Below are 13,538 nucleotides of genomic sequence, written 5' to 3'. Positions count from 1 at the left end.
CAGTGAGGCAGTGAAGCAGGTCTGCAGGCGCCTTTCTCTCACCCTCTCTGTCTTCCCCTCCTCTCGCCATTTCTCTCTGTCCTATCCAACAATGACAACATCAACAACAACAACAATAATAACTACAACAATAAAGCAACAAGAGCAACAAAAGGGAAAATAAATAAATAAATAAATAAAGCTCAAGACATTCAATCTACTTTTCCCTCTCTCATATTAATTAAATAGTGATTTTTAAGACTATGAGTTAATCGAAGTATATATTAACACCATTCCTGCCATCTGATGTCTGGGTCCCTACCCCCACAGCCCTACAGTGGAGATGAAATCTACCTTCCCCTTCTCCCCCCCAGAGTTTTTTACTTTGTTGTAATACAACAAACTCAGTAAAATTCTGCTTTGTGTTCCCCTTTCTCTTCTTTCTCAACTTCTGTTTATGAGTGGGATCATCCCATACTCCCCTGTCTCTTTCTGGCTTATCTCAACATAATTCTTTCTAGCTCCACCCAAGATGAGTCAAAGAAGGTAGATTCATTATTCTTAATAACTGAGTAGAATTCCGTTGTGTATATATACCACAACTCTCTCAGCCACTCATGGTCCTTGCTTTCTTACACAGCTTCCCCAATAAACTGCGCTCCTGCCAGTTCTCCAGATCTCCCCAGACCTGGACCTTTTCAAGGCCAAGTTTCTTTTTTTTTTTTAATCTTTATTTATTGGACAGAGATAGCCAGAAATGAAGAGGGGAGGGAGAGATAGAGAGGGATATAGACAGACACCTGCAGCACTGCTTCACCACTCGCAAAACTTACCCCCCTGCAGGAGGGGACCAGGGATTCGAACCCGGGTCCTTGCACATTGTAATACATGCACTCAACCAGGTGTGCCACCACCCGGCCCCTGACAGCCTTTTCTTAGACTTGAGTTTTCTCCCCCGTGGGTGTGCACCATTCCTGGAAGTACTGCAATACCAGGTCGATGCATGGAGTGGACGGAACAAGCCCCTATTCTGACTCCCTGCTCCAAAAATCCATTTAATATAGTTTCCTCAGATAGAGGACGTATCAGATATTAAACTGATAATAACAGACACTACACTTGATCTTAGCCAAAAAGCCAAGAAGCGATCAAGGACAAGTTTCCCTCACTCAGCATTAGAGTGCCACAGTGATCATAGAAGACTGGTTTCCAACTTCTGAGGTATAGAGAACAAGCACCCACATGGGCTAAAGTTGCCTTAAGGCTTAACTTGAAATGGTTGACAAGAGCATTCACCAGTAATTTTGAAGACAACAGTTCATTCTCCTCAACCTTCTGGGGCATTGAGTCCTCTAGAGTCAAGGGCACCTCTGCTAAGCTGACCCTGGCACATCCTGTGCCAGTTATCTATCTTCCCCAAGACAATGAAAACCCAGGTCACTTAAGGTCTTTGCAGAGAAAACTAATGAGCTGACACAAAGCTTCACACTTTCCCACAGAAACACATTCTTAGCAGTAATGACCATCAGACACTGCCTGGGGAGGGGAGGAGAGTGCAACCTGACAATGATAAAAATATCTAATGAGAAGGCTCTTTGGCACTGGATAAATGATGCTTAAAGAAAATGGAACAGCCTCTGTTTTTTATTTATTTTGAAATTATTTCATACCGCTCCACGCACATTATACATCTCACAATTCAGAGACCACAAACAACAATCCTTCTGAGTTCATGCACCCTTCTATTGTCTGTTTACTTAAAGGAGACTCCAGAAAATTCACCTTCTGGGAAACAGAATGGAATGGATAGGAAATAAAAAGATTGTATAAAGAACAAAGAACCAGTCTTCACTTTAAATTCAAAAACTAAAAGAAGTGGCCCTGTCAGTATCTGAAAGACAAAGATGCTCAAATACCACTAATGGACACAAAGCACAGTGAGAGCTAGTATATTACCATAGATGCTAATCATTGGATTAGCATAGAAAGCAAACCCCCAACTATCTTGAATTTAATAATAATTATTACTATTCCAAGCTCTTTCTAAGACAATAAGAAACCCCTTACATTCTCTTTAAGATCCTCATTTCTCCTAGTTCTGGAAACTCTAGACTATGCCCATACTTTTTAATATTCCTCTCTGATTCCTTAACGCCATACCACCTATGTTGACATTAACCAAATCACTAGTAGTGCTGTTACCCCACATTATGCTGCTACTAAACTCTTACAGTAGAATATACCCAGAAATACAGAGCCTGAGATGTCAACCTCGCAACTCTTCAAACCAGGTGAGACCTTTCCCAGCACATGGGACTACCTACATCCACCTTAGATGGCACATCATCTCACAAAGTTACACTTACTAGATATGGGGTAGTGTTTAGGGTACTGGGTACAGGTATACATGTATCCATAAGCAAGGGGAAACTATATAACTCAAGTAACAGTATTCAATAGTCCTTGATGATATTATACTTAGACCTAATAACCCTGGAATCCTAGTTGAGGAGCCTAAAGAAGGGATCATAAATTCCCTAATCGACTAGACTTAGACCAAATTAGCTTAGCAATCTAACAGAAATGCCCAAAGAAGACAGATCCCAAAAAACTCATTCTGGTTGGGTTCAACAAATAACACTCAATGTTTAAACAACTGGGTGAAAGCCTAAGGTCATCCTAAGGTTAAGATAAAGAGAGGATGGAGTCGGGTGGTAGCACAGCGGGTTAAGCGCAGGTGGCGCTAAGCACAAGGACCAGTGTAAGGATCCCGGTTCATGCCCCCGGCTCCCCACCTGCAGGGGAATCGCTTCACAAGCGGTGAAACAGGACTGCGGGTGTCTATCTTTCTCTCCCCTTCTTTGTCTTCCCCTCCTCTCTCCATTTCTCTCTGTCCTATCCAACAACAACGAGATCAACAACAACTACAACAATAAAACAACAAGGGCAACAAAAGGGAATAAATTTAAAAAAAAAAAAAGATAAAGAGATGACTATAAAGCTGGATAAGGGAAAGAGACTGGCTCACTTAACAATGGCTCTTTTGGTCAATATCACACTACTACCTCATCATCTGGGGCCCTAGTTAGGGCATCCTTAGATTCTCACACAAATATGATGGGCCTAGACCTTTAATGGATCCCTCTCTGCACCACCACTATTCACTTCTATAAGGAACATCACTAAAACCCCTCTTGTGGGCCCTCTGAGGACCTTGTCCTCACCATAGAGCAGGTATGATAGAGACTACCCCAGTCTCTGAAGGGAGGATGGGTTATCTTGCCCTGCCAGTCAAGGAAGATTGGTCCTGAAATGAGTGCAGCCAGCACTGTTCCCAGCTGTAACCATGAGCTGTGAGCTCAAGCCAGTAGTGACTCAGAGGTTACATAGGCTCTGGTGCTAAATATAAATATATATGGACCCTTGGGATGGAAGTAAATAATTAATTCTATTCACAGAATATTTTCAAAAATGGCAGCTACTCTCTGCCCTGATCCAACTTCCTAGCCCTTTTCTCTACTCTGACATTATTTCCTCAGACAATGTTTTTATCCAACTTCATGCTAGCTATCAAATTCAGGCAGGGACTACCATAGACATGGGCCCCAAAAAACATGTGTAGGATGGACTTCCTAGCTTTCTTCCACACTGGAATCCCTGATCTCATCTGCTCTGTTCTTACTTTTTGGTTCCTGTTCATTAACCGTTTGTCTCACTTTATGTCCTGCCACCTTCCAGGCACCAAATTGCAGATGCTACCATTATTCCATCCTGATTTCTCTGGGCAAACAACCTTGCCAATGTGTCCTTGAACCTCGCTTTTCCAGAGCTCCAACCCACTAGGGAAAGAAAAATATATACAGGGGGTATGGATCAACCTGGGAATGCCCAAGTCCAATGCAGAAGCAATTACAGAAGCCAGAACTCCTACTTTCTGCACTCCAAAAACAACTCTGATCCATACTCTAAGTAGGGGAGAAATGATAGGAGGAAAAAGAAAAAAGGACTCTGAACTCCAGCTCCATCAGGACCCAGAGAGAGGACAAAAAGGGGAGAGATATTTGGATGAAGTAATATGGTTATGTGTGACTTGGAGGGGAAGAGAGGGCTGGACCTGGAAGAAAAAGGAGGCAATTATGTACAAATGTAGACAAAGGGCTAACCCATGTCTGCAACCTTGGGAGAACCATGGTGGACTGCAATGGAGGTATCAGGAACTCAGAACTCTGGTGGTGGTAACAGTGTGAAACTGTACCCCAGTTGGCATGTAATTCTGTAAATTAATACTGAATCACTAATTATAAAAAAACATTAAAAGAAGTAATAAGATAGAAAGCAATTTTACCATTTGCCCCCCCCAACTCCAAATCTGCTCATCTTTATTGAAAGATTTGAAAACATTTGTATCAGTAGCAGAGAGCTTGCCTAGGGACTAGATTTTCTTACACATTATACCACTGAAAGGAGTGAAAATTGCTACAGTCCTTTCCAGAAGTGGCAAAACAATTTGTATGTTCTCAAAATGTTCCAGTCATTTGACCCAGAAATTTACCTGCTAGAAATCTTCCTAAAGAAATCTTTCAATTCATCTACAATATTCTGGCCTTTAGGTTCATGATTAGTCAACAATTTCTTTGGCTTTATTTGTTTAACTCTTTTTTCAGCCACCAGGTTCCAGATGCTAACATGATGCCAACCAGACTTCCTGGGCAGACGAGCCCACCAATGTGTCCTGGAGACTCGCTTCACCAAAGCCCTGTACCTCTAGGGAAAGAGAGAGACAGGCTGGGAGTATGGATCGACCTACCAATGCCTACATTCAGTGGGGAAGCAATAACAGAAGCCAAACCTTCTACCTTCTGTGCCCCATAATGACCCTTGGTCCATACTCCCAGAGGGATAAAGAATAAGAAAGCTATCAGGGGAAGGGATGGGATATGGAGTTCTGGTGGTGGGAATTGTGTGGAGTTGTACCCCTCTTAGCCTATGGTTTTTGTCAGTGTTTCCTTTTTATAAATAAAAATTAAAATTAAAAAAAGAAACCATTCAAAAGAATAAAGGTACTATGTGCACACATCTGCTCAGGGTGGTGTTATTTATAAATTAAATGGTTAATAAAACTTATGTATTCAACATCTGGACATCACAAGTAAATCAAGTCATGTCAAATTAGCATACTATACAGTGGTTAGACTTATAACTGTGACCACAAAGAAAGGACTCTTGATAGTGTTGCATACATGATAATGAAAGAAAACATGAATTTTGGACAAGGTCAAGAGGAAAGTTCCCCAAAATAAAAGCAGTTGTTGAATTCACTTGTCTCCCTGTCTATCTGACTGCATATTTTGCTGCAGAAAATTCTCATGGAACCACTATATACTTGCTTTATTAAGATGCCACAAAAAGCTCGTGCTTTTAAAGTCATCGATAGGAATTCATACTAATTACTACATATCCTTTGCTGAACTACTTCTACTTTCATGGGAACAACCTAAACAATCAATAATAGGTGATTAATTACACAGAAATAAGCAAAGAAATATTGTGACACAAGTCAAAATTATTCTGCAGAATAATAATAATGCAGAGTAATGTTTTCACATGGGAAATGAACAGAAAATAAAATTGACAAAAAATAAAAACAAAAAATAAAATTGACCTGAAGTCGTTTCCCTTTTGGAAAAGTACATTATTTTTCATTTTAATTTTTAAATGATAAAAATCATTTGAAAATGAAATAAGTGGGCGTTCAAGCAGTGGTAAACACAGTTGAGTAAGCACATGACTCCACAAAGACCTGGGTTAAAGCCCCCAGTCCCCACCTGCAGGAAGAAAACTTCACAAACAGTAAAAGCAGTGTTGTAGGAATCTCTCTATGTCTCCCTTTCCCTCTCAATTTCTCTGTCCTATCAAAATTAAAATAACTAGACAAAATAATTTTAAATGTTTTTTAAAAATAAAATAAGTGGGGAGTCGGGCTGTAGCGCAGCGGGTTAAGCGCAGGTGGCGCAAAGCACAAGGACCGGCATAAGGATCCCGGTTCGAACCCCGGCTCCCCACCTGCAGGGGAGTCGCTTCACAGGCGGTGAAGCGGGTCTGCAGGTGTCTATCTTTCTCTCCTCCTCTCTGTCTTCCCCTCCTCTCTCCGTTTCTCTCTGTCCTATCCAACAACGACGACAACAACAATAATAACTACAACAATAAAACAACAAGGGCAACAAAAGGGAATAAATAAATAAAATATTAAAAAATAAAATAAAATAAGTGTTCCTATAGATAAACTTGGTAATTTAAAAATTGAAATAACTAAAAGGAGCCTAAATGATAAAGCCCTTAGAAGAAAACATAGCAGTAAGCCTTCTAGCCTTGGATTAGGCAGTGATTTCTCACATAGCAAAACAAAAGAAGAGAAAACTAAAGAAAAAAAAAAGATAAATCAGACTTTATAGAAATTAAAAACTTTTGTGACAGAAGTTGTCATCAAGAAAATAAAAAGGGACTCACAGAGTGGGAAAAAAATATCCACAAGACATAATTTATCTTATAAGGGTCAAGGACACAGGAAATGTGAAGAGCTCTAACAACTTAACAACAAAAAATTAAGGTAATTCAATTCAAAAGTAGCAAAGAAGAGGGATTTTTCCAAAGAAGATAAACAAACTGTCAATAAACACATTAGAAGATACTCAGCCTCCTGAGTCATTAGGGAGATGCAAAACCAAACCACAATGAACTACCATGTGCAAGGACCTGGGTTCAAGCTTCTGGTCCCCACCTTCAAGGGGAAATTTTATGAATGGTGAAGCAGTGCTGCAAGTGTCTATATTCTCCATCCACCCCTCTCAATTTCCTTCTCTCTATATAAAAATAAAATAAAATAATTTCCCCCACATCTATGGGCATCTAAGTTTTGATAAGGGGACTCAAACTATTAAGTGGAGACAGGAGAGTCATTTCAACAAATGATGTGGGGAAATCTGGGTTGAAACATACAGAAGAATGAAACTGAACCACTACATTTCACCAGACACAAAAGTAAACTCCAAATAGATCAAGGACTTGGATGTTAGACCAGAAACTATCAGATACTTAGAGGAAATATTGGCAGCTCTTTTCCATCCAAATTTGATAGGTATCTTCAATGATACAAATCCAATTGCAAGAAAGACTAAATAAAGCAAAAATAAGCCAATGGGACTACATCAAATTGAAAAGCAAAAGATACCACCACCCAAAGACACTCCTTACAGGATGGGAGATCTTTATATGCCATACATCAGACAAGAGTCTAATATGCAAAATACATAAAAAGTTCACCAAACTCAACAACAAAAAAAAAGCAAATGACACCATCCAAAAATGGGGAGAGGATATGAACAAAATACTTACCATACAAGAGATCTAGAAGGCCATCAGACATGAAAAAATGCTCCAAGTCATTGATTGTCAGAGAAATGCAAATAAAGACAACAATGAGATACCATTTCACTCCTGTAAGACTGTCATACATCAGAAAAGTTAGTAACAACTAACTTTTACTAAAAGTAACAACTAACTAATGCTGGAGAGGTTGTGAGGACAAAGAAATCCTCCTCCACTGCTGGTGTGAATGTCAATTGATCAAACTCCTATGGAGAGCAGTCTGGAGAACTCTCAGAAGGTTAGATAGAAATGGGCCTATCCTATGACCCTGCAATTCATCTTTTGGGGATGTATCCTAAGGAACAAAACAAACCATCCAAAAAGATTTGTGTATATCTATGGTTTGTAGCAGCATAGTTTGTGATAACTAAAACCAAAAGGCAACCCAGGCGCCCAACATCAGACTTATTTTTTTTAAGATTTTATTTATTTATGAGAAAAATAGGAAGAAAGAGAAAGAACCAGACATCACTCTGGCACATGTGCTGCCAGGGATCAAACTTGGAACCTCATGCTTGAGAGTCCAAAGCTTTACCACTGTGCCACTTCCAGGACCACTATTTTTTTTTTTTAAATTGAAGGCACTTAGGTCAGTTCCTTCCAGTCTACATTAGGAAGATAGAGTATAGAGGAGAGGAAGGAAGCCCCTCAACAGGGATCGCAGGCAACTCCTTCTCCTGGAGGAACTGGAGTGCTCACATCTATCACAGGAAAGGACTGGAATCTGAGTCTCCAGAGATTCCATCTGCCCTAATCTAATCTCTTCCACCCAGCCCTGCCAGCTGGTAGTGAATGTCTATACTAGGACTTACTTGGACACACCAAACACTTGGACTTCTAAGTCATCTTAAGTGCACAGAAATGCAGACTTGGCAGGAGACACACATACCATGACAAGTCAATGAGGAGATGCCTGCCCCAATAAACAATGGTGAAAACAGCTTTGTTGATTTTACAAGAGAATCTTTTTCTTGATTTTTCACAAAGTCAAAACGCCAGCCAAGAATCATTGTAGGTTCTGGTGCAGTTTCCTGTAATTAGGTGGGGAATAGGAGGGGTGAGGAATTGTTACTCCTGTTTTTCAGAAAAAAAAGAAAGAAAGAAACTTAGTCTGCAGTAGAATTACTGGCCTATGTGAGATCATCAGTAATAGTGTTGGCCTCCAGCATGACAGATCCATTCCCACTAGGCATTTTGGGCAGTTTCCTTAGTCTCCCCCACACGCTGGAATGGAAAAAAATTGTCTCAAGTGCAATTAAAAAAAAAAAAAAAAAAGCCTAGATGGGGCCCCAGTAAGGGAGTCCATAATTCCCAAACAGACATGATGGGCCTAGATCTCGAATAAATCCCTCTGTCCATTGTTACCAGTCATCTCTATCAGGCACAACACAATAGACACCTTTGTGGGCCCCCATAGGACCTTTCCCTCAACGTAGATCAACAACAGCAGAGAATGTTCCATCCTCTGAAGGACAACATACTCTATCTACCACCTGAGGAAGATGGGTCCTGAAATTGGGCATCTTGGAACATTCCTACTCATGACCACAGAATCTGAGCTCAGATCTACAGGGATGCAGAGATCACATAAGCTCCTAAGCTGAATATGAGACCCAGATCAGATCAAATCGATGGGGTTTACAGTCAACAATATTTATATACCTTTCCCATATTTGGGAGCTACTCTCTTTCTTCCCTGATCCAGCTTTCTGGTCCTTTTTCCAGCCATAACATCATCTCCCCAGACAATAACTTGGATCCACCTGCATATCAGATGTCAGGCTCAGAAAAAAAAAAAAAAAAAAAAAACTAGTATAGCCATGGGCCCTTTGGAATATAACTAAAATAGGTCTACTAACTATCTACAAAACAGAGACCCCCAACTCTTCATCTGGACTATTCCAGCCTTTAGGCTCATGATTAGTCAACAATTTCTTTGGCTTTATTTGTTTAACTCTTTTTCAGCCACCAGGTTCCAGATGCTAACATGATGCCAACCAGACTTCCTGGGCAGACGAGCCCACCAAAGTGTCCTGGAGACTCGCTTCACCAAAGCCCTGTCCCACTAGGGAAAGAGAGAGACAGGCTGGGAGTATGGATCGACCTGCCAATGCCCAAGTTCAGCAGGGAAGCAATTACAGAAGCCAAACCTTCTACCTTCTATACCCCATAACAACCCTTGGTCCATACTCCCAGAGGGATAAAGAATAGGAAAGCTATCAGGGGAAGGGATGGGATATGGAGTTCTGGTGGTGGGAATTGTTTGGAATTGTACCCCTCTTATCCTATGCTTTTTGCCAGTGTTTCCTTTTTATGAATAAAAAAAATTTTTTTTTAAGCCTGAAGAGGCCAGGGGTATAGCTCAGCTCAGTAGTAAAGCACACACCCTCACATGTGAGGCCCAGGATTCAGTTCCCACCACCAATAAACAAACAGATAACTGAACGAAGAGGTCTAGAGCTGATGGAAGGAACATTCTGCTGATGTTGTTGTTGTTGTTCTTGATTTCCCTTAGAAGATGCTGAGCATTTTGGAGCCTAACCAGGCTGGACTGAGTCTACATTTTTGCAGAACCATGATCTGATTCCACCTTAAGGTCTTTTTCAACTTGATATAAATCACTGGGTATACTACAATTGACAAAGCAGCCTCTCCACATTAGCCCATATCCATCCATCCATCCATCCATCCATCTGCCCATCCATCCAATTACTCATTCATTTGTTCAACCACCTCTTACTGAAGACTTTTCTATACTAGACATTGGGGAAGAGAAGTTAACAAAATGTGGCTTTGGCATCAGAGAGAGCTCACTGGGCCAATAAAAGACACCACTGTAACGCATGTACAATGAGCCAGTCATTGTACAGACAGCACCTCACCAAATCCCTTCAAGATCTCCTTGAGTTCAGTGTTATAGTCTTTACTGTAATCCAGAAACACTGAAAAGAGGGATCAAATGATGGTGCACCTGGGAGAGTGCACATGTTCCAGGTTCAAGCCCCCCACCCCCACCTGCAGGGGGGAAGCTTCAGGAGTGGTGAACTAGGACGTCAGGTGTCTCTATCTCTCTCTCCCTCTCTATCTCCCCTGTCCTTCTCAGTTTCTATCTCTATCCAATAGATAAATAAAGTCTTATAAAAGAAAGAAAGAAACATTGAAAGGTTGGCTTGCTTGTCTAAAGTCACTCAGTTTCTAGAGGAAGAATGAAAACCAGACATGTGTGTCTAAAGTCAGTGTTCTCTTGATTCACCAGATGCCAACCACCTTTTCTCCTTTACCATCAAAACATTATACCCCCAGGTCCAGCCCTAGCCCCTCCCCAATAAATAATCTTCAGGAGCATTCTTGGCCTCCAGCCTTGTGCTAGTGCTACCAGTTGTTAGGGGGTACCAAAATCTCAGAGTCTGAGGGCACTCCATCTGTCATGTTGATGAGATTGATGGCCCATTAATGCCCCTCAACTACCCCTAATCATCCCATTCAGCAGGTGCTCAAAGCTGAACATTGCAAGGCTCTGTGTGTTTCAGAGTTTCTATTTACCTGCCCTTTGCCTGAGGGAAAGATCCACCTTGTGAGAAAGATCAAGATGTAAATCCCCCTGATTGCCTCTCCTTGCAACAAAACCACACACATAATTCCCCACCGATATGACAACTGTGGTATGCAATCAAGGAGAGAAAAGTGCCTGCCAAGAAGGGTAGTGTTTCTCCCCGACTAAGGCCCATCCCAGAGGTCATAAACACTTTACATGTTCTAACTAGGATTTAGGAGAATTCCAGGCAAGCCAGCAGTTGAACTCTTTGGCCTATGATTTGGTCAACTCCACATAAGCCAGTATTTTACACATTGTGGTCAATTTGCTGCTACTCACAACAGGAGAAAGCTATTGGTCCTTGGAAATTTTTGACAATGTGCCAAACGTAGCGTGAAATAACTTGACCAGATTGAGTAACTGTCAGTCTCAGTTTTGTAAGGCATGTTTCCTTCAAGGGGATTATGCAAAAAGAAAAAAATGGTCTTAATAATGTGTGAAAGAGAAGACACCTCAGTAAAGTCAAGTTTTTGCTCTAACTCAAAATTCTGCACAATCCCTCCTCCAGATGGATTCACGGCTCAGAGAGACTGAAACCTGCTCAGTTTCCATGTCAGGTGTGGACAGACTCTAGGGCTTCATGTCAGCTCTGTGGGACTAGATGCAGGATTTATACAGGGACTTGGTGAATGCAAAGGCTTTGAAAGGAGTCTGGTCCATGGGATGCAAAGACACAGATCAGCAGGAAGGGGCTTCACCAGAGTGCCCTTCTTACAGCCTGTTGTGAGCTTAGACATATGAATCACAGGAGCCTCTGTTTCTCCAGCACAGTCCTCTTATAAAGTCAGAAAGTAATAGCACTAACTTCACAAGGTAATGGCGGGGGTTGGGGGGCACTAAAGGAGAGACTGCATGTAATATGTGATGTGATTTGCTTTTATTTCTATTTTATTTTAACCACAGCACTACTAAACTCTTACGGTGCTGTTGAGGATTAAACCTAGACCTTTGGTGCCTCAAGCATAAGAATCTTTTTGCATCACCATTATGCTATGTCCTCAGTCCTCTTATAAAGTGTACATCCAGATGATAGTGCTGAGCCAAGAGTAGCTAAACATAGTATTCTAGTCAGAGGATGTCACCCCTCCATTCAGATTCATCCAATCTCACCCAAATCAACAGAAGTTCACACAAAAGAACATAATCCCATGTATTAGACAAAGACTCTAGGCACAAGAAACCTTATTTATCTCTCACAGCAGTTCTTCTAGATAACCATGTTGTGTTTTCATGAATAAGAAAATGAGGAATCTAGGGGCTGGATGGTGACTCACCTGGTAGAGTGCACATGTTACCATACTTGAGGACCTGAATTCAAGCCCTAAGTCCTCATCAGAATGAAGGAAACTGAAGCAGTGCTATAGGCTTCCCTCTGTCTCTCTCTTTCTCCCTCACCTCTGTCTCCCAAACTCAATCAAAAAGAAAAAAAAATGGGTCTTGGGAATGTTTGAGTCATATAGACACTAAGTTCTAGTGATAAACTTGTGGGGGGGTAGGGAAAAGAAAGGGAAAATGAGAACTAGGGACAGTTCAATCATGTGCACAAACTCAGGCAGTTGGTTTTGAAGACAAGCCTTAGGAAGTAAAAAAGCAAACCCTTCAAGGCAAAAGAAGAATGTTTTCCTGTTCAGAAACCCCTATTCCAGCACCTGCTTTTCTCCCTCTTCCATCCTGACTGAAGGATACCAGCCTGATCCTGTCCAACCACAGCCCTGGAGGATACCAAGGCCTTCACACCAGAGCTCAGTAAAGGATGGCTTGAAGCAGTGATTTCAAGTTCATGAAGCACTGCCCATTTCCACTGACTCTGAGGATCCAGGCTGTCATAGATGGGTGCCATGTTAGCTGAAGCTAGCATGTGTTGGGTCTGCCCCCTTACCCACAGTTAGAAGGAGTTTGCTGTCCTGGTTGATGCATTTACATTCCCTACTTGTTCTATTTGGCTTTGATCTTTAGAGGGATATGTATATAGAATGACTTTGAAAAAGAACGTGTGTCCTTGGTCCCTTTAAAAGGTATCTGAAGTATGCTTTCCTTTGGTGTGTTATTAAGGGCTTCCAGCTCTGGGTGGCATACCGAAAAAGGGAACAGATCAGAGAGTGTTGCATTGAGAATCATGCTTCCAAATGAGACCACGCTGCTAATACTGCTGTAGTTTCAGAGCTGAAGAGAATCATTTGGCTTGACAGGAGGGGTTATAAAGTTTGTTAGCAAATATTGACAAACTTCAGACTTCACCAGGGATTGGTGGCCTTGAACACCAAAAGCCTTTGTGTCACTTGTATCACACAAGTAGTATATCATCCTCAAAATTGCTTTTATAGATGATCAAAGAGCTTCAAAGTTGTAAAGACCCCAGGTCATCTAGCATGACACACTGTGCTGGTGATAAGGAAACTGGAGTGCAGGAAGGTGAGGACACGTCCAAGGTCGTGGAGGCTCTGGGTGCAGCGCTGAGAGGAGCTGGTGCCTGTAAGGACTAAACTGAAGAGTTTTCCCCATCTTCAGATGTTAAATCCTTAACTCTCAGCACTGGGAA

General features: G+C 41.5%; 1 non-coding gene across 1 annotated transcript; it reads right to left on the bottom strand.

Annotated features, from left to right (window-relative positions):
- Positions 1 to 937: 937 nt before the first annotated feature.
- LOC132537765 (U2 spliceosomal RNA) lies at positions 938 to 1,128 on the bottom strand. Its single transcript, XR_009549217.1, has one exon. It is a non-coding gene; the product is annotated as a U2 spliceosomal RNA (small nuclear RNA).
- Positions 1,129 to 13,538: the final 12,410 nt, after the last annotated feature.

The sequence above is a fragment of the Erinaceus europaeus genome, chromosome 3 (genome assembly GCF_950295315.1).
Source record: "Erinaceus europaeus chromosome 3, mEriEur2.1, whole genome shotgun sequence".
Taxonomy (NCBI): domain Eukaryota; kingdom Metazoa; phylum Chordata; class Mammalia; order Eulipotyphla; family Erinaceidae; genus Erinaceus; species Erinaceus europaeus.
Note: the sequence above shows the minus strand (reverse complement) of the source record. Positions and strands in the feature narration are given on the sequence as shown.